We start from the raw sequence: 22,523 nt of genomic DNA, 5'->3' as shown, positions 1-22,523 counted from the left end.
ATATATAATTTCATAGGAAAGATATTTTACATTTTGTTTAACAATTGCCATAAGGCTGGGGCCATGAATTTCACTTTAATATACAACACTGTAATAAGTATCAAAATCAGGGAAGTGACTGTCTTAGGTCTTTTGGTACTTTTGTGTCTGGATCTCAAACCAGGATTAATTACTTCTATTCCTGGTAGAGTTGCCAGATTTGTCAAATAAAAATACAAGTCATGTCCATGAATTCTCTCTTTCTATTATTTATGGGAAGGGGAGGGAGGTGGATGGAGATGGAAGAATGCATAGAGGGGAAAAATAAAATAAAATGTAAATAAAATAAAGTCACTTAAAAATACAAGACACCATTTAAATTTGAATTTTACATAAATAATGGATTTTAAGAATATGTGTCCCATGGAATGTTTTAGGTATACTAATAATGCATAAGAAATACTTATATCCCCCAAACATATACTGTTTATCTGAAATTTGAATACATTGGTGCATCCTGTGTTTTCCCTGGCAACTTTCAACAGAAATGTTTCTCACATATTGCAATAGGCAGAGTCATGGCCGCCAGTGTCTGTGTGCTGATCCCCAGAACCTGAGGCTATACCTTTGCAGCTGGCATCAAGGCTGCTAATCAGCTGATGTCAATAGGAGGAGATTACCCTGGATGAACTGGGGGCACAGGTAATCACAGGAGTCCTTAGAAGTGGAAGCAGAAGAGAGAACCGCAGAAATGCAAGTCTGAGAAATACTCAGCCCAACATTGCTGGCTTGCAGATGAAGATGAAGGAAGGAGCCTTGAGCCAAAGGGAGTGGGCGGCCTCTAGAAGCTGGAAAAGGCAAGAAAATGCATTCTTCCTCAGAGGCTCAGGTAAGAAAATTCCTTCAGCTGCTTTTAGCCCAGTGTGACCACTGTTGGACTTCTGACCTCCAGAACAATAAGATAGCAAATGTGTATTGCTTTTAAGAAATCAAACTTGTGCCCTTTAAGTTTTTATTATTTTTTGTTATTAATCCTCACCTGAGGATATTTTTCCTCATTTATTTTTTAGAGAGGATGGAAGGGAGGGGGAGAGATAGAGAGAGAGAAACATCGATGTAAGAGACACATTAACTGGTTGCCACCTGCACACACCCTGACCAGGGACAGGGATCCAGCTTGGAACCGAAACACGTGCCCTTGACCGGAATCAAACCTGTAACCCTTTAATTTGCAGGCCAATGCTCTAACCACTGAGAAAATTGGCTAGGGTGTTATTTTTTTATTTTTTTTTAATGGCATCTATGATAAAGTAATGCGAATGTTTTCATGAAGACATTAGTGGTCATTTTGCTAAAAGGTAGGCTGGGTCCCTTGATTCTTGTATTGTGATAATTTTATAAAAGAGGGTAAAAAGTCTGAACCAAGACCTAGAAAACACACTTTCTGGAAGCTCACTGGACTTAGTCACCTTCCTACTGCCGCTCTGTCATTTCTTATTGAGCCTACCAGGGATTTCCGCACAGAGTCCTTTAAATCTTGGAAAGCTGACATTAGTGATTGCATGTGAATGGCATGAGGAGTAGAGAGACTTTAATTCAAACAATCAGCATCTTGGAGCATTAGTCATGAAATGAAGTCAACTCATAGGGTTCTACTTGGAGCCAAGTTACAGAGTAAATCAAAGACAGCTGAGACAAGCAACTGTTCTTCACAACAAACGTTCTCAGTCGGCACTGATGGTAGGAGTCAATCCCCAGTTCACATCTGCAGGTGTTCAATATGAAGACCTAATTGTTAAATGCACCACATTTCCATACTAAGTCTACTTACTGTTAAGGGGAAGATAAGCTGGAGACTGTTGCTTTATTACATAGCTCTGAAATACAAGGGAGACCACGCGAATGCTATAGTCATTTTGCTTTTCTGGGAATGCCTCACAGCTCACAACTTTGTCATTAGGGAGGGCGGATGTCATTGTCCATTTAAAATGTGTATGTTTCACAGAGTTCACATCAGATCAAAATTAGGAGATGTATGGTGGTTAGGCAGAGACCTCAAACTCAAGATCTGAAAGTCTATAACAGAGGCAGGCTCATAAACAAATACTAACAATGCAAGGTGATAACTGTTCTTACTGAGAGGAACACTCAGGAAGCTGGGGAGCCCTCTGGAGCCAGGAATCAATGCCCAGAGGCTTCCATAAGAGCAAAGTGCTTGATGTGCCAGCTGAAGGATGAGAAAGGGTTTCAGCCACTCTTGCAGCCTGTGTGAGGAGGTAGAAAGGTTTTGTGTTGAAGAAGAGGAGACTATTATCTTTAGTGGTTTTTTTATATATATTATCCTTAGTTTTTGAGTTGTTTTATTTTATTTTATTTTTTTCAGTGAAAGACTAAATAAATGAGTTAGTATGGTTTTAGCCTATACACCTGGCTTGCAAGTTGAATATGTATGTTATGTATTCCATGATTTCTTAAAATGGGTTTGATTCTATTTACTCCTTCAGACCACATTTTTTATGCCTGCTTTTTTCTGAGCACTGTGGGCCAGACAGTATGTTAAGTAATTTCCTTCTCAGAATAGTCCTATAAGTCTAATAACCTAATAAATGCCTTATCTGCATTGGAAGACAGTGTGGCTTATGGCTCTCTTTACTGAGATGAGGAACATGGGGTGGGGTGAGCTTCATGAAGACTACAGTGAATGACATTTGGCAACTGTTGAAATTGAGATTATGTTCTTCCGTGTCTAAATAGGCTATAGTTTGTGTGTGTGTGTGTGTGTGTGTGTGTGTGTGTGTGTGTGTCTGTCTGTCTTTGAAGTCAAATGTGGGCAGGAAATATTGATTTGGAATATGTGGCAATTGAAGCTTTGTGTATGCCTGGGTGGTCTAGAGTGAACGAACATCAAGAGATCCAAAGATAACACCAAAGGGGAACAATAATGTTTATAAAAGACATGGGTATTAAATGTGAACAAAGAAAAAGAGAGGGAGAATCTTGAGATAGGTAGGTGGACAACCAAGTCAGAGTGGTGGTTTGGCCTGCAATGGCAGAACAACTTTGTATTTTCATTCAAAAACAGCAGCATCTGAACAAAGCCTATTAGATTTTTCAACAATGTCATTTGTAATAACTTTGTTTAAAAATGTGTAATGAGAACAGAAGGCAGATTGAAATATAGCTAGCAATTGAAGAGGAAGAAAATAGAGGCATTGAGGACGTGAAATTTTGTTAAAAATTATTGAAAAGAAGACAGAAGGTTGGAGAAGGGAAAAAGAAAGAGAATACAGGTACCTGGATATGACATACTATTGGAATGGGTAATTTATTTTGTGTTTAACAGGAAAGGCTTGAACACATTTACAAAATGGAAAGCAGGAGCCAGCAGTGTGGACAAATATATCTAGGATTATTCTGGGTGTGGCAGCAATCCATATCAAATTATTTAAGAAAAACAGTTTAAAAATAAATATCAACACAAACTGTGCAGTAAGGCTGATTGGGAGAGTGTGGAGTTCCAACTGATACTGTATTACATTATAAAGAAACTAGAGGCCCAGTACACAAAAATTTGTGCACTCAGGGGGGAGAGGTCTAAGCCTGGCCTGCACCCGCTCGCAGTCCAGGACCCCTCGGGGGATGTCTGACTACTAGCTTAGGCCCACTCCCCACTCTACCAACCACCGCTGTGCTCACCAGCTGTGAGCCCGGTTTCTGACTGAGCAGCACTGTCCCTGTGGGAGTGCACTGACCACCATGGGGCAGCTCCTGCGTTGAGCATCTGACCTCTGGTGGTCAGTGTGCATCAAAGTGACTGGTTGTTCTGGTCATTCCGCCATAAGGGTCACTTACCCCCCAGTGGGGACCCTCACCCATGGGGGTGTGGCCAGCCTGGGTGAGGGGCTGAGGGCTATTTTCAGGCTGGCCACACTGCAGGCTGGAAGCAGGTATCAGGGATTTATTTAGCTTCTATAATTGAAACTTTGTAGCCTTGAGCAGAGCTCAGGGCAGGCAGGACAGGCGGGTAGCTTGGCTTCCTCCATCGCCAGAGCAACTCAAGCCTCCTGCTTGCTCCAGCTCCGTGGCCGCAGTCTTCTTCGTGATGGAGTGATGGTTAATTTGAATATTACTCTTTTATTAGATAGGATACTAGAACTATTCTCACAGCACCAGCATGTATCATCTTAGAGGAGGACTTTGACAAGACTGGGCTCACCTGCCCATCACTGAGCCACCAGCTATGGCTGGAGGAGGCTTGTGAAATGTAACTGACCAGGACTGCATTATTTACCAACCTGGGGCCAGAAGTTGGGACTATGACTTAGAACCCTATGGAAACAATTAGAGTCAGTGAAGGAATTGTACTCAGTAGAATGGCTAGTGTTCCCAGAAGGAGGGAAAAAGAGAGGCTTGGCAATAAAAATAATATATGTCCAGCGCAGAGGAGGAGTCAAAGACACAGGTCAGAAGATACTAATAAGTAGGGGAAGGCCTCACTCAGCTTTAGACAGGAGGAAGCACAGTATCACTTTAGAGAGATGCCATCCCTCTCTGTCTCACCCAGAAACACTGAATCCCCAAGTAACTCTCTGTCCCTCTTGTTTCTTTTATTTTCTTCTTAACACTATCGTTCCCTACATGTATCCTGTCTGTTCATTTTCTTACTTTTTAGTACCCCACTGTCCTGTCTTTCAAGTATCAGGGACTATGTTTGTTTTATGTGTTATTCTAACCCTGCCATCTAAAATCTAAAATAGTGCCTAACACATATTTAGCATTCAATTACTTATTGAGTTGAAGAAGAGATAAATGAGAGAAACTTAAGAATGCACATAACAAACATTGTCTATAATAACTATAGACCAATTTTTCAAAAATGTCAGGCAGAGTACCATATTCACAGGAGTGTAATATACCTCAATTATTATTTTTATTATTTAAAATATGTTAATTATGTTTGGATCATCAGATAGAAACTATTAGGGGTGGTGCTGGCTGGGTGGCTCAGTTGGTTGGAGCATTGTCCTGTACACCAAAAGATTGCACCTAGTCAGGGCACACATGGGAAAGGCAATCTGTTGCTGTTTCTGTCTTACATTGATGTTTCTCTCTCTCTCTCTCTCTCTCTCTCTCCAATAAAAACATATCATTGGATGAGGATTAAAAACTAAAAATATTAGGGGTGATGATCTAAAAATTAAAATGTTTTCCCTGAGTAGGCAGCACATTTAATGGACTTCCATGCTGCATGTTGGCTTAGTTTTATTGCTGTGATCACACTTAAAGATGTAGGAGTCTATGCATTTTACTACAGAATGCAGACAAGGAAGGAATATGCTCTAAAGTCCCAGAACAGACACATACATGAAACATGGAGATTTTTTTAGCGGGAAGATTTCCTAAAGTTAAAGTACAGTTTATATGAAGGAGCCTTTTATAATTTCTTCAATAAGAATGTCCCCATGTAGTTCTACAGTGAGACGGAATAAAACTGCCTTTCAGTGAAAGCTTTGGCAACTGGATACCCTCTTGCTTCAAGTCATCAGTGAGCTGGAAGCTCAACACATGTGGAAACAATTCATTAGGTGGACTTGCAAAAGAACCTTTGACAGCTATTCTCTTTGAATATCTTATAAGAGGAAAACTGTTCTAAAAAAAGAAGAAAAAAAAACCAGTTGTCTGGTTTTGCTTAATTTTTCTTGGGGAAGCTGTGTTAATAATACAGGTCATACACAAACACATACAAAAGCTTTTCATAATGAACATCATTGATATGTCTACATCCTAGGGGATTGTGTGTGTGTGTGTGTGTGTGTGTGTGTGTGTGTTTCACATATTTATGCACAGAAAGTTACTGGTATTTCAGAAAATAAGTCTGACATATGGTTTTGTCAGATTATGCAGTAGTTCCTTCCTTAAAAGAGTTTAAAATTACAAGCCATCTAGTAACCTTGTGTATGTTTGAGAAGTAAACATGAAAAAATACAAGAATATTCTCTATAAAATAATACACAGACTTTCATGTACTATAATATGTATAGATTAAGGTGAATTTTTAGTGTTTTGAGATGAAAATAGAATGTGAACAATGTAGTAGTCCAAACCTCAGAGAGAGAAAAATTGTTTTCCTGTCTGTAATGAGTAAAAGATGTATAAAAAAATCAAAATTTTACTCTAGAATGTCAGTGAAGTCAATTATAATATTCCGGATGGGAAATAAGGAGGTGAGGAAGGCTGTATTAGACTTCTAATGTCCCAGAAAAAAGCTAGCCCAGCCCATCTTTTTTTAAATCTCTGTAGAAGTTGGAAGGAACTTACCACAATGGCATTACTCTATTCATTTGTACATTTGTTTAAAATTTTTCAATAAGTGAGATCTTGTACCAGGCACTGTGCTAATTGCTTGATTAAAAATTATGAAAAATATCATCCTTAGATGTAGGCAAGAAGGGTCTTTTTCCTGGATGCCTCTGAGATTCAGGGTCCAGGGCTCAGCACTATTGCAGCACAACCCAACAACCCTAAATATCTGCTCTCATGGCTGATCCTGTTCATGCCACTGAAAAATATGTCCCCACTCCTCTGCTCCTATATCATTGAAAGGAACTGAATCTGAATTCTGTAAATAGTTGGGGTTGTCCTGTTTCTGATGTCTGAGATGAATGCTGCTTTTGACCTCATGGAGGGCTTAGCACTGCAGTGTTTGGATAAGAGCAAAGATTGGCTAACTGGCCAAATATTTCATCTGTGATAGTTTGAATATTGTATATTCTTACATATCAAAATATGTCCATTTCTTAATACCCTAATGGTCTGATATCTATTCTATGCATATATATATGTATATGTATATAATACATAATAACAATATCAATATAACAGGATGTGTACCAAGCATGTACTAAGTACTTCACATTCTTTATCATGTTTAATGTTCACAATAACAATTTTTATCACCTTTCTACAGATAAAAGCATTAAGCCCTAGAGATATTAAGAAATGAATCCACAATCACACAGTTATAAGGTCCTATAGCTGGGATTCAAACCCACTTATTCTGATCATAGCCAGGCTAAACTGTCATCTAAATGAGAAAGTTTATAAGTATTCTTCAGAGTATGACTAGAATTATAGAAGTTTCCCAGGAAATTCTCGAGGGATTTCTAATTTTAAAACAATGTAGTATTTTTCTTGATTCACCCCCCCCCAAAAAAAATGGAAAGATAAATTCAAAACAAAATAAACCTAACTATAGTTTTTTTCATGAGTGTTTTTTTTTTTTCTATTCCATAATCTAGAATTGAGAGGCAAAATCCAGCCTCATGATACACTTTCCTAAGGAATGGGGACATTAGACTTTCTCATTTCTAATATGGTCACCATATGTTTAATTTTTTTAAAAATATATTTTATCGATTTTTTACAGAGAGGAAGGGAGAGAGACAGAGAGTTAGAAACATCGATGAGAGAGAAACATCAATCAGCTGCCTCCTGCACATCTCCCACTGGGGATGTGCCCGCAACCCAGATACATGCCCTTGACCGGAATCGAACCTGGGACCCTTCAGTCCGCAGGCCGACGCTCTATCCACTGAGCCCAACCGGTTTCGGCAGTATGTTTAATTTTTAATGAAAATGTTTCTTTCAGTTAGTTAGGCCTAATGGCCAGAAGTCTAACAGCCAGAAATCTCAATGATTTGAACCTCTTTATTATAAAATGTAGGTAAACCACAACTGGTTCAGGTATTTTACTTCTGGTATTTTCTCATTTGAACCTTAGTCTCATTTTCATTCCCCATAAGCACAGTTACAGACTATTCTGAGTTCTGTGGAAAAGACGTAACAAAAACATAGTTCAATGAGTTTTTGGTCTAAGGACTGAATTAATGAAGCTTAGTGTTTTGGGGGCCAAGTCTTAGCACATATCCCATTGTTCCTTCAAACTGTTTGTTTTTTTGGTTTTTTTTTTTTTGGCTAAAAGAAATCTTACTCTGGAAACAGCCCCTCCACTGTTGTGAAATTTATAAGGCCCCACCTAATCTAATTGGTCTCTGCCTCTGTCAAATCTGGATTGAATTAGACTAGGGGATCCAAAATTGTCTAAGGAGGATTACAGATATGCACACAGAAAAATACATGTTATGATTTTATATTACATTCTACTTCATTTACAAGTAACGGGAATTATTCAAATGCAAAATAGTGAGTAATTGAAGTCTTATTCATTCATTAGCTTAGCTATTATGGAGAGGAAACATTTATTGAGCTATTTTTGTATGGTAAGCACTATGAAAGGTGCCTTAAATCTACCACTTTCCCTTTAATCTTACAGGAATGTGTTATATAAAGTGTTATCTCATTAATGAAAGTGAGGGGTAAGGCCCAAAAAGGTTTAAAGAAATGTGCCAAAGTATACATACCTAGTAAGTGTCAGTTTTATGGGTAGAATTGAAGTTAAAGAGTCCAAAGTCTCAGCTATCAGAATTGATGAAAAATGTTTCTGATCTTTGTAATAATCTTTTCTATAAGTATTATAGAGCCAATATCAGTATTTTCACTTGTGGAACTCTGTTCCACCCACCAATCTTCTGTAAATTGACTATTTTGCCAATACAATAATATTTTTTGGGAAAAAATTATTTGAGTTATTTAAATGAATTAAGTGTAGGTGCTATCATATCCTACAATAGGTAGACTTCTAAAATTATTTTTGAATAAATAAGTGCAGCTGTTAAATATAATACCTATTAGGTCAGGATTAACTTTCTAATACTTTGAGAAAATGAACATCTAATAAATATTAGTTATAAACTAGGTTTATTCTTTTACTACAAAGAGTATTGTAATTCATAAAGCAGCATTTTACAAACTTGTTAAAGTTGCTGTTATATAAATATTTTCTAAATTTTCTTTTTGAAAAAGAAAGTATCCATTTCAGAAACTGTAAACCAGGCAAAGGATTGATGATTTCAACACATTTCTAGAAAAAAAATATTAAGTGCATTGTTTGTGAGGACTCATTAATAAAAGAGAGATCACTGGAAGTCAAGTGCCTTTATTAAAAATAAACAATATCACACCCTGGCCATTATTCTCAGTGGTTAGAGCATCAGGCGGTGCAGAGGAGGGTCATATGTTCAATTCCTAGTCAAGGGCATGTACCTGGATTGCAGGTTCCATTCCTGACCCCAGTCAAGGCTGGTGTAGTAGGCAACCAATCCATGTATCTTTCTCACATGGATGTTTCTCTCTCTCTCTCTCCTTCCCTCCCTTTCACTCTAAAATTCAATGGAAGAATATCCTAGGTTGAGGATTAACAATAAACAAACAAACAAACAATATCAAATGATCCTCATTGATGTTGGTGATTCTTAATCTTTCTCGAACTCTCCCAATTTCTGTTTCTCCTCTCTCTCTCTCTCTCTCTCTCTCTCTCTCTCTCTCTCTCTCTCTCTCACTTTCTTCAGTTTTAATTTCACTTTTTTTTTTCAGCCTAGAATTCAACAAAGTTTATCACGTTAACCTTGAAAACAGGAAGGATAGGGTGGGACTTTGGTCTACAGTGTGCTGTAGTGGTTATCATCCTGCAACATCTTTATTGATGCTTTGTATGAAGATAAATTTGCCGCTACATAACTCTGAGAAAGTCAGGTTATGTCTTGGAAGATTCATAAAGATCTCAACAGGTTGGATTCTTGAACTGCAAAGGATAAGAGAAAATTTAATAGGGTTAAATAGGATCAAATTGCCCAATATTAAATATGTCAATAGGAAGAGTTGGTTGGGGAAAAAATGGATGGGTACAAATTATGATACTTAGTTGCCTGCAGATTGCTGACAGATCCTCAGAGCAACAAAGACTGTAGTTGATCATATTGTCTATAGTAGAAACCCCTCTACTTATCAACATATCCTCCCAGATCTAAGATGTAAAGGCAAGAGTTGAAAGCTTAAATACCCCAGAAGCAAAATGCACAGGAAACATAAATGAATGAAGTGTTCAAGAGTAAAAAACTTCTTCTTCCACTTCAGATACACTATGAATTTTGAAGAAAAAGAAAATCTTCCCTTCCTTATACAAGAATTGTTTCTCACTTTTTTTTTTTTATCACAAATCTCTCTACCATTTATGTTCCTACTTTTAAAAAAGACAGATAAAATTAAATGTCTTTATTCCTAATTATCATTAGAAAATAGCACAAGTTCATTAACAGCAACAAATGACACTTGACATAATTATAATGTAAATGAGAGGCAATTGTGGGGATATTTTGAAACCAAAACATACAAGTCCCAGGCAAAGGCAGTGCTTGCTCTCAGCTTCAGATGGTTTGTGTCCTGCACTAACACGGGTCCAACGCTGCCAGATACTTCACTTTCTCAAAAGAAACAGGACACCGTGATTATTGTGTCAGATGTGCCGGGATTGAAATGTTGGCAATTGATTCAAGTGCTCATTAAATATTGTGTAGGCAAATACTGTGTGAGCCAAACAAAACACATCTGTAGCTGATGGAATATAGTGTACTACTTCTGCTTCAGAAGCCCACCCTACTTTTATGCTTCTATATTTTCATTCTTCTGGTAGTTCCAGACGAGGCTGAAGGAATACCTTCTTTGTGAAGCCTTTCGTGAATCCGGGCAAGAGATGTGTTTCACTCCTTTGTATCTTCATTAGCTTCTAAACCAGTGGTTCTCAACCTTCCTAATGCCGCGACACTTTAATACAGTTCCTCATGTTGTGGTGACCCCCAATTTCACTGTTACAAATTGAATATAATTAAAGCACAGTGATTAATCACAAAAACAATATGTAATTATATATGTGTTTTCCGATGGTCTTAGGCGACACCTGTGAAAGGGTCTTTCGACCCCCAAAGGCATCGTGACCCACAGGTTCAGAACTGCTGTTCTAAGTAGAATTCTGCCATATCATCTATACATCATTTTTTACTTACTTAACTTTCCTGTTAAGCTGTAAGCTACGCTAGGCAATCTATTGTAGTGGGTTGAATAGTGCCCCCCCCCCAAAAAAAAAAATTATGTCCATGCCCTAAACCCAAATCCTATGTGACCTTATTTGGAAAAAGGGTCTTTGTAGATGTACTCAAATGAAGGATCTCCAGCTGAGATCCTCCTGGATTATCTAGGTGTTCCCTAAATTCAATGCCACATGCCCTATTAAGAGACAGAGAGGAAAGGAAGCAGACAGAGGGGAAGGTCATGTGAAGACAGAATCAGAGATTAGAGAGATGCAACCACAACCAAGGAAAGCTTGGAGCCACAAGAAGGTGGAAGGCGCAAGGTGGATCCTTCTCTATACTCTTCAGCGAGAGTGCTGCTGGCACCAGTTTTGCAAACTGTGAAAGAAAATGTCTGATATTTTAAGTCACCTTCTTTTTGGTGATTTGGTCCTAAAACTCCAGGAAACTAATACAGAGACTCTGCTTATATAAACCTGACACGAAGTCTGGCTTGTAGGTGGCAGGTAGGAAATATATGTCAATTCTTTGAAATCAAAAGTATATGCTGTCACTCTTTAAGAGTTTCCTTTCACACTTCTGCACTGTAGTGAAATGAGAATCCATTTCTCAGAAATAAGGTTCTTTTCTTTATTTAAATTCTTTATTGTTTAAAGTATTTCATAAGTCTCCTTTTCCCCCCATTGACCTCTCCCCTACTGCCCCCACCCCCCAGCAATGCCCTCACCCTCCTACTGTTTGTGTCCATGGGTTATGCTTACATGCATGCATACAAGTCTTTTGGTTGATCCCTTAACCCCTCCCTCTCCCTCCCCACCATTTTCACTCATAGGTTGGACAGTCTGTTCAATGCTTCTGTGACTCTGGTTCTATTTTTGTTCATCAGTTTATGTTGTTCATTATATTCCACAAATAAGTGAGATCATGTGATATTTATCTTTCTCCAACTGGCTTATTTTACTTAGCATAATGCTTTCCAGTTCCATCCATGCTATTGCTAATGGTAAGAATTCCTTCTTTTTTACCACAGCATAATATTCCCTGGTGTTGATGTACCACAGTTTTTTAATCCACTCATCTGCTGATAGACACTTAGGCTATTTCTGATTCTTAGCTATTGTAAATTTTGTTGCTATGGACATAGGGGTGTATATATCCTTTCTCTTTGGTGTTTCTGATTTATTGGGATATATTCTTAGAAGTGGGATCACTGGGTCAAATGGAAATTCCATTTTTAACTTTTTTGAGGAAACTCCATACTGTTCTCCACAGTGGCTGCACCAGTCTGCATTCCCACCAGCAGTGCAGGAGGGTTCCTTTTTCTCCACATCCTCGCCAGCACTTGTCCTTTGTTTATTTGTTGATTATAGCCATTCTGACAGGTGTGAGGTGGTACCTCATTGCTGTTTTGATTTGTAACTCTTGGATTATTATTGGATTTGAGCATTTTTTCATATTTCTCTTGGCCTTCTGTATGTCCTCTTCTGAGAAGTGTCTATTTAGGTCCTTTGCCCATTTTTTATTGGATTGTTTATCTTCCTTATGTTAAGTTGTTTGAGTTCCCCATAAGTTTTGGAGATTAAACTGTTATCGGAGATAATGTTCTTAAATGGATTTGTTAAGACTCAGTAATCAAGCCAGTAGCAGTTTATTGGTGTTAGAGATCTTTTTGTCCTAGTCCTCTCTGCAGAAGTACATAAAGTACAATTCTCTGTAGATAAGCAAAGATAAAGTTACTTATCCCACATGGGATATTCTGGGCTACACCCAAATGCATATAAAAGGTCCTCTCTTTCATAAAGAAGGTCATCATCCATCCTCACTAAAGTTCAGAATAGCAGAGTGAATTCTAATAACTGAAGACATGGACTTGAACCAAAAAGCTATTTGCCCCTAGTCTATAAGACCTTGAGTTAATTATCTAACTTCCCTGTGGGAGTGTGTGTGTTGGAGAAGGGAAACAATAAACACTTTAAGTATTAAAATTAAATAGGTTAAAGTTCCTCTCTGAGTATCTAGACTGAGAGGGACTGAAAAAAAAGTGTCACTTGCCTTCTACAGATTTCCAGTATGCTGTTTTCTCTCCATTGAAGTATTAAAGGTTGTGAAAATGTGCTCACTGCGACTACTGGTTTGAATTTAAGGATATTAAGTTGGATTTCCTATTCTTAAATGAAATCCAGATTTGCCTGTATAATTCCTGAGAAGCTGTTTGGGGGATGGGCAGGGTGAGGATCTGGGGCTTTTAGCACCACTAGGATCTTTCATACCCTTCTTCTTTGATTATTAGTTAATGCTTCTAGTCAGCAGTAGGATTCATATTGAGAAGATCCCAAAGATGAAATCATGCAACCACAGCTAGTTTCAGGTGTACAACAAAGTGATTGGACATTATATCACTATGAAGTGATCAGCCCAATAAGTCTAGGACCCATCTGACACCAAACAGTTATTCCAATATTACTGACAGTAATTTTTATTGATCATTGGAACTAAATTTGGAATGATTTTAAAACCCAGATGATATTTGGCAACATCTGGAGACATTTATGGTTGTTCACAAATGAGGGAGGGAGAATGTTCCTGGCATCTAGGGAGCCGAGGCCAGGGATGCTGATGGACATCCTGTAATGCAGAGGACAGCACCCAAGACAAAGTATTATTTAGCGCAAAATGTGAATAGTGGAGAAAACATAGAATAGAAAAACAAGAGTAGTGTCTGGAAAGAAAAGCTTATTTAAATTTGCGGTTGAAGTAGCTGTTAAGGGGTGGACAGGACACATGCCGGAAAATAGAGACAGAGATAAAAGTAAAATTTTGTGATGAGAAGTAGAGATACGTATCTTTTAAGTAATAAGCAGCCCAAAATATGACAAGATTTTGAGAATCAGTGGAAGGTAAGAAAAGAGGCAGCTATTTGATTTGACCTGATACCAGGGGTGATAAAAGCACTGAATTTTGGTCCCTGAGCATATCAGTCCTTGTCAACTAGGAGATGCACTGGTACAGATGGAGATGAACATAGAAGGAAGCAAGAGGAAGGAGAAGAAACTTGCTAATATCCTTATCTAGCATATCAAATAAAGAGATATTACCTATATTTATAAAACAATTGATAGAGGTTTGAGACTGTCATTTAAAGGTAATCATTTTAACTGTCAGATATCATTTTAACTATGAGAAGTTTGGAGAGAATGAGGAGATGGAAGATGGAGTTAATTCTACCCTGTTTGGAACTGAAAGTTGAGGCAACATATTGTTGATAATCAAAAAAGGTCAGTAAGGATATCATTTAGCATGATGAAGGAAACTTTAGAAGAAGAAACAAAAAGTTGTTGAGAATTATTTTAGGTAAGAAATGGGATGTTGGGTGGTGGGTGTATGGTGTTGTGATGGTGGTAGGGGGTTAGATAGGAGGTTATTGCTTTTTATACAATTTTTTTTAGCATTTGCAAGGGTTATTTTGCTCATTTTCATTAAAGAATTAGTGGAAATTTTATAAATTTAGCTGAAAAGATTAAAAAAAAAAACTTTGGACATAATATTCTACCATCTGTCTTGGATATGCCAACCATCTTAAATAGCCTCTACAGCTATTCACAATTACTACTTGTTTTACCCAATAGCTGACTTTACACTTGGTGTTTATGTAGTGTTTCATATAGGTAACATGTTTTTTCACATTTATAATTTCTATATATTTTTAATGACATTGGGAAATTTGGTTCAAGCACTTGAAAAATAGACCCTGGGTCAGATTTCTCTTTCGGAAGTTTGTTGGAGAGCACTAGGGTTTAGCACCATGTGGGAATAAGGAAGCAGGATCAGGCAGGAGAGTATGGCAGAAAATTCTATAGGGAGTTTTTGAGCGGAGATGGACACTTAGAGTTGTCCCAGAGGCAAGGGGGCCTGGCTGAATTCTCCCATGTTGACAAGAATTGTTAGAGGCTTGGTCATGGGTGAACAGGCTTCATGCAGCACAGAACAGTTCCCCAGCAAAAGTCCACTGAGAGCTGTAAGCCACCGAATCTCCAGCAATTGGGCAAATCATTACTGTAACCCTGAAGACAGAATATTGGAGCAGTGTGGTAGTATCTATCGGTGTAGCCACTAAGATCTCCATTTTATAGATATGGAAATGGAAGGTCCCTTTATTATTTTAGCCTTGCTGACCTCCTCTCACCAACATGTCATCTCAAAATGCACATTTTGTACTAGTAATCTGGTCATGTCAATTTCCCTTTACTCCTGACGAGGCAAGCCCTGCTTTCTGTTTGTGCCTTTGAGTATGCTATCCTTTCCATCCGAGATGTCATTTTCTCTTTTGCTCTACACGACTACCTGTAGATAATCCTGCAACTATCCTAGGAAAGGCACCCATTGGTTTTGTTATCTTTCACGTAGCATTTGTGAAATGCTGTACATTCCACTGTGAAAGATCTCATCAAACTGTAGCATAATACATGTTTGATGTTTTTATTTTGGCCTCTCTTTCACTAGACTTTGAAGCCCTGAAACGCTGAGATTTCGCATCTCGGCTATTATTGTTTCTCACGCACCAAATTCACTATTTTATCTGTAGTAAATGCTCAATGAACACAAGTTGCAAATTTCTTGAAGACAAATAGAAGGCTTGTTTTAAATTTCAAATTGGATGATTTCTATTTCGTATTTTAATTTTGGGATCTCAGACGTGCCCTTGTGTCTTTGTTTCCAGGTTTGTCCTACCTGCCCTGAGAGGTCAGGCATGAAAAACAAAAAACAATTCAGATAACGATGTACATGCACTTCACAAGGCAAGGTATCATAGACACAGTATGCTTTTCTATTACGATTGTGCCACCACCAATTATCAATTGGATCTCAGGAAATATCAGTTTCATCACTCTAAAAACTGTTGGTTTCCAACCTCAAGCTTACATTCACCTCTTTTAACCCATGTACATGACTCACTAAGCAGTGAGTTAAGCCATTTTCTTAATAAGCTGAGTACCAAAACAAAACTACCGCAATGGAATCTTTATTTTCAAATATAGTGTCTATACGCATCCACATGATTGTTACTTTTAGAATATTATCCTTGTCAATTAAAGGAATTTTCCTCTAAGGTTACTTCTTGACATCTGACTCATGACCAAACTAAAATTTTAAGTAGCAGGAAAATATGCCTCATTTCCTTGTGTGTGTCTCGGGTTTTTTTTTTAAATTTCTTCTTCTTCTTCTTTTTTTTTGAGGTTATCCGTCAGAATCCAGGAAAATACTTTCCTCCTGAATCTCCACTAGGAGAAACAATTCCTGATTTATCATCAATGCATTTACATGCCTCTGCGGTCCTTTCCTGCTAGTAGAGGGGTATGGACCATCAGTAAAAGAAATTGGCATCCAAAAGTTTATCTCATGAAAAATATATAGAGATCCTCAAATCTGAGCTACTAACGTCATAAAGTATTCGTACTAAACTAGCCTTAGTGTCTAATTCTTGAAAGCCTAAACTTTAACATCTGTCATTCTTTAACTAAAATATGAAAATTATTTTTCACTTGAGAGAATTTAGAAGACAGATACTGCCTGGCATGACAATGTCTGAAGTGATGGTTCGGTAGCTCCTTTGGAGAGCTTTGTAAAAGTTTCCGTGCTTATCTGAAATTACAAACCATTTCTAGAAAATTTATGTGTTAAAAATAAACAGAAAATGGAAAAAGATTTACGGCAGATAACAGACCTAGAGCTGATAATAATTGTGACTAATAAGCTTGTGATAATAGAAAAAAATTAAAAAATTAATCAGAAAACTGGAATCTATAAAAAATAAAGCCGAATTCTAGATGTGAAAAATAAAATAACTACAATTAAATTCATGATTGAGCAGCTTTTTTTTTCAGCTGAAGAAAAGGCTAAAGATTAGTGAACTGGAAGATAGGTCAGTAAAAAATTAAAAAAATTAAAAACAACAGCCCTGGCCAGTGTTTCTCAGTGGTTAGAGTGTCACCCATGGACCAAAGAGTTGTGGGTTTGATTCCTGGTCAAGGTCCGTATCTTGGTTGTGGGTTCTATCCCTGGCTCCAGTTGGAGGTGTGACCAGGAGGCATTCTGGGAAGCCTTCACGTTTTCAGCAAGGAACATGTCATATGAGGAATTAGAGAAAAGAAAAGAAACAAAGGGCAGCAGGTTCAAACCCTTTATGATAAATGTCACTCTATAGAGTCACGTGGTTAAAACATAAACATGACCTTAAATTTTCCCCAGAAAGATTCTTTATTATACAAAGTTTTTGGCACTGTGAATTCAGGGGATGCCTCTGCTATAATTCATTTAAAGAATTAGTGGGAATCTCAATTCTGTGTGCAATGAATTCTTTCTTCTTTGCCTCAGGCAACTCTAAGCTGAGCCAAAAGGAAGACCTTAGTCTAAGGCAAGCAGATGGTGTCACAATTTTTGACTTAAATATATCTGGGCAACTTACTTAACCTCAAATGTCTCCTTTATCAATTAGGGAGACTGTACCATTTTTATACAGTATAATTTTATTAACAATACTATAAAGTAGGTGTCAACGTTCTCACTATTTTATAGATGAAGAAATGGAATCTCAGAGCAATCACCCAAGTTGCCAAGATTCCATAGCCAGTAATTGATGGAGCGCCAGAAAATAAGTCCTTCCCTTCGAGCTCAGTTCATCCTGTTTCCGTGACTTCATGCTGCCACTCAGCTCATACCATGTTCACAGGTTTTCTCTAAGTAGTCAAATCTTCACTGATGTCTATAAGAAAGTATAAGATTATACATGCATATCATATGTAATCATGTGTACATAATACATATATTCATATATATATGTAATCAGTATTCACAGAACTTAACAGATAGCTAGATTCTTAAACATATGCAAATTATTATTCATTGATTATGGAATCTATCCAGAAAGTGGTAGTTATACCATCTTTATAATTAATATCATACTGCCTACACAGAATAAAATTAAGTTTGTCCTCTAATTTTCCTTGCAGTGCTATCACTAAGGAAGTTAAATAACGTCAACAGTAGGTTCTGTCACATTCTCTATGGCATGGGGTTGATGGAAGCATCTGGTCTTTCAGGGGGGTTCACTGGACTTGGGAAAGATCAATATTAAAATATCACAGCCTAATATTTTAAGTGCTACTAATGACAATAATATGATTTTTGTGGAATTCACTGGATGGTTTTAACAAGCACATTATTTTGTAAGCTTTCCTCACTTTATTACAAGATGTGTAAAGATTTATAAAAGTATTCTTAAACTACATGAAGTAATTGTTCAGAAAGCAAGCCAAAAAAAGGTCTTGCTATTAGAATCAAAATGTGCTTTGAGAAAAAGTTTTTAAAATTACCCTGTTTTTTTTTTATTACTCTGTGGTGGTGCCGTGGTAGGACTTCTGTTGTAGTGCCCTAGTGGGACTCACACACTGATTTTCAAGCTGGGCAGACAGGTAGTGGGACCTGTTTTTCACAGTCACTGTCCGCACACTTTTCATACCAGTTGTAAACCTTGAAAGAAGGTTTAAAAATATATAATAAAAAACAAACTACACTGAGGTAAAAGTGGGTCTTCAAAAATCCCAAACTTGAATGAAGTGAATCAAGTTGAAATCCAATGTGTTCTAAAACTAAAACCTTCCGTTCCCTTAGAATGAGTTTACGATCAGCAACATCCTAAAAATCAGAGGTTGACAATGGTCCGCAAAATAATCATTGATCTATGGACTTTATAGACTGAGCATCTGAGAGGTCCCACAAATTACAAACGGTGTGATCTTTTCCTAAACCTAATCTTTTGTATTTGGCTGAATAAATGGCACCTCCATATACCAGGTCCTAATTCTTAGAAACTGTAGTTGTTACTTAATAAGGAAAAGGGGGGTCTTTACAGATGTGATTAAGGTAAGGATCTGGAGAGATGGGGACTGTCCTGCATGTTCCCTGTAGGCAGTGATGTGAGAGGCAGAGGGAGATTTGATACCCAGAGAGGACACATATACAGCACATGCACCTAATAAAGAGGGCCTTGTGAAAATGGAGGCAGAATGATGAGAGAATAAAATTCAGTTGTTTTAAATCACTTGGTTTGTGGCTGTTTGTTGTTGCAGCCAAAGAAAATGAACATACCTGTTTTCGCTTTGACTTCTTTTAGCTGGAAATTACATTTATTTTGTAGACTTGTTAAGAGAATAAGGAGTTAACTCATATAATGCATGCAGAATAAGGCCCTGCACTTAGTAAGCACAAAGCAAAGGTCTGTGGGATCTCCTGTTCTGTCTCTATCTGTATTGGACACAGCGGTACCACAACTATACCTACTCATATCATCTAGCTATACCCCTGGCATTTTCAATTATTATCCATTTTTATTCTACATCTCAGGGTAAGAGTCTGAATTTAAAAAAACAACACTATTAAAATGGGAAAAATATATTTCCTCCAAATGACTTTAAACAAACAAAAAATATCTCAAAACCATGAAGTTCATGTTATCCAAAGCCTTTATTAATTGTTCTATGGATAATGCTATAAAAGAAGAAATAACATGACACAAATTTACTTTTATATTTGTCAATGAAAAAGATAGCTTGGAAGGACAAAGACATCTTACCAGTAAATGTGCTAATTTTCTCTACGATCCACTGTCTAATTGTTAACTTGATAGTCATCTTTAGTAGCATTTACTTCCCAATTTAAAAAAAAAAAAGCAAAAGTTTAACTATAGAGTATGGTATTTGGCAAGAAAGAAAGGATTTGCATTACTGCTTTTATCCTGGCACACATATAGCTTTGAGGCAAATCACTGGATTAACAGGTAGAACGAAGGCCTTTCCTCTTTGGCTTTCTCCTCTGGCAAACTGTGGAGTTGGGGTTTATATTTTTGGAAATTAGTGTTTTTATTCCATAGCACCCATAAAACTTTTAACTGGATGACGTTAGACGGACATTCTTCCTCCTGTTTGAAACTTCTATCAAACAATCTGTTTAGCTTATGGTGTCCTTCCTTATGGTATAACCATTCATTTCTAATGTGTGCACTCAACTGTAAGCCCCTTGGGGATAGAGCCCATATCTCAGCATCTGTGCATCTACCCTTCTCTTCATTAGCCAGGACTGCCCCACTGACTTCCTCCACTCCTGAGCTCACAGAATGCCCAGCATAGTACTGGCACACCGGCATACTCACCCATAAGCCCAGGCATGGCCTGTTTTCTGTCCTTGACGATGAGAGTGAATGCTTGAAAAAATGAATAAAAAGATTAGACAAAATAATCCAGAAGTTCCCTTTGAATTCCAGCTCTCTTGGATTCTTAATCAGTTTAGATCTTTTGTACTTCCCACTAGTGTTCCCTACATGGCCATTAGTGTATTTAGGGCTATCCTATGTAAAATGAGGTGGTGAGGTAAGTTAACTTATGGCCAAGATAATTAGTGGCATTTTGCAAATAAATGAATAAATAAATGAATAAATAAATTGGGAGCACTCATGTGTTGACTCTCTTGCTGTATGGACTACACTAACACCAATTTCCTGAATTTTCAGGGGAGCATGAGAAGCAGAACACTTCTAAGTACCCTGTGGTATTAGACAGTGGTCTGGAAAGCCCAAGACTGTCCTTTCTAAGTTTACTTCTCATTTTTTTTGTGCTCATATTATTAATATTTGCCAACAGACTACTCTTTTGAGGGTCACTTGTCTATAATTGTTATCTCCTGTTTACTTGACCTGATTCTATCAGTTTATTGATGATCATCCCTTCCTTTCCTAGGATTTTATGTGCCCAACAATACATAGGCACAAAAGAAATATTTCTGGAATATATGAACGAAGGAAAGACTTACTACACTCTAAAATTAAAGTTAGTCCCTTTAATACTCCCCAGTGTGGCTCTGTTGGTTAGAGAGTCATCCACACACTGATAAGTTGTGGGTTTGATTCCTGGTCAGGGTGCACGGGGAAGTCAGCCAATTGATTTTTTTCTCTCTCTACCTCCCTCCCTCTCTCTTAAAAAAATGTATTTCTCTTTATTCCTTCTAGAGAATTTGGTATTTGTGTGTGTATAGGGGCAATGTAGAAGCTAAGTTTAATTTAGGTGAGTTTATTACTAATGCCTTTAATGATTGTTTTTATTGGATTCTCTATACAAATAAATCCTGCCCACATAGTTAAGTTGACTCCTGAAACCTTAAGGGGCTATGATCCTCATATATCAGGAGTTTTTATAAAAGACTTTGTGAAAAAGAATATTTCATGCCCCTGTGTAGATTCAAAGTCCCATCTTAAGAAGTATAGTGCACATTCCCCTTCAAAACTGAATCTTCTGGGCTAGTTGTTGTACTCTGTGAAGACAGGGCACAATCTGAGCTAAAGCAGATAAAAACAAACTCCAGCAAGACTCAGAAAGTGCATTTCAATAAGAGAGTGCTCTGAAAACTAAGGCTAAAATCTTGCATGTAGGGAGGAATATAGTCCAAAGCAGGTTTTAAAAATTTAATGTCAGTATAAGAAAAGTAGGAATATAAAGGAGATAATTATGTGTATATTTTCATCATTCAACCAAACATCATTTACCATGAGAAAGCAATGTACGAAGTACCTATTTTGTCCTACTTTTCTAATACTGACATTAAATTTTTAGAGTACCTAGAGTTTAACTGAAGTTAGTTTTATATTCTTATGGAGCTACTAGAGGCCTGATGCTTGAAATATGTGCGCATGTAGGGTCCCTAGGCCTGGCTGGTGATCAGGGCCAATCTTTGGGGTGACCAGAGGGGCAATCGCCCCCCTCCCCCTGCTGGCACCTGCCTTGGCTGGCCTAGGGCCTGCGGGCTGGGGGCCGCTCCTGCATTGAGTGTCTGCACCCTGATGGTCAATGAGTATCATAGCAACTGGTCCTTCCACTGGTCGTTCTGCTGTTCGGGGTACATCACTCACACTTTTTAGTATTTGCTTAAAATTTTCTAATCTATAAATGTGTACAAATATCTGCACTTCTGGATTTTTTTGAAGAATGATATAAAATAATATAAATTAATGCTTTGGAAAAGGCCAGACATACAATAATCAGTCAGTGAAGCTCACTGTTACAGGTTTTACAGTTTGCTCTGTTTTTTTTTCTTACCTTTTCCCATGCCCACATACATTTAGTCATTGTGATCATGGTTTATATGTGTCTTTGATGTCTTTATTTCTTATTTTTCATTTATCATTTCACAGTAGACAGTAGATCATTTATCCTTTTGACATAGTCTTACAACCGATCATTTCCAATACTATCTCTAGCAAACATGACCCCTTGATGGACATGCAGACTTTCTGAAGCAGGTCTTTAGAAATGGCTTCTTCAATAAGGGGCACTAACCCTTGACTAGAAATAGCTATGTGTTCTTTCCATCTGCACTTGAACAGGAAGTTGTGGCCTCCTTTTTCACTGATGTGGATTTTACCATCATTATCCAGGCCCCTAACCTGAGGTCTTGATTACTATAATACTCTTGACTTTGGGCTACTTTTGAGCTTTGGCTGGTGAGGCATGCAGGAAT

Source organism: Myotis davidii, unplaced genomic scaffold (assembly GCF_000327345.1).
Source record: "Myotis davidii unplaced genomic scaffold, ASM32734v1 scaffold204, whole genome shotgun sequence".
Lineage (NCBI taxonomy): Eukaryota > Metazoa > Chordata > Mammalia > Chiroptera > Vespertilionidae > Myotis > Myotis davidii.
Note: the sequence above shows the minus strand (reverse complement) of the source record.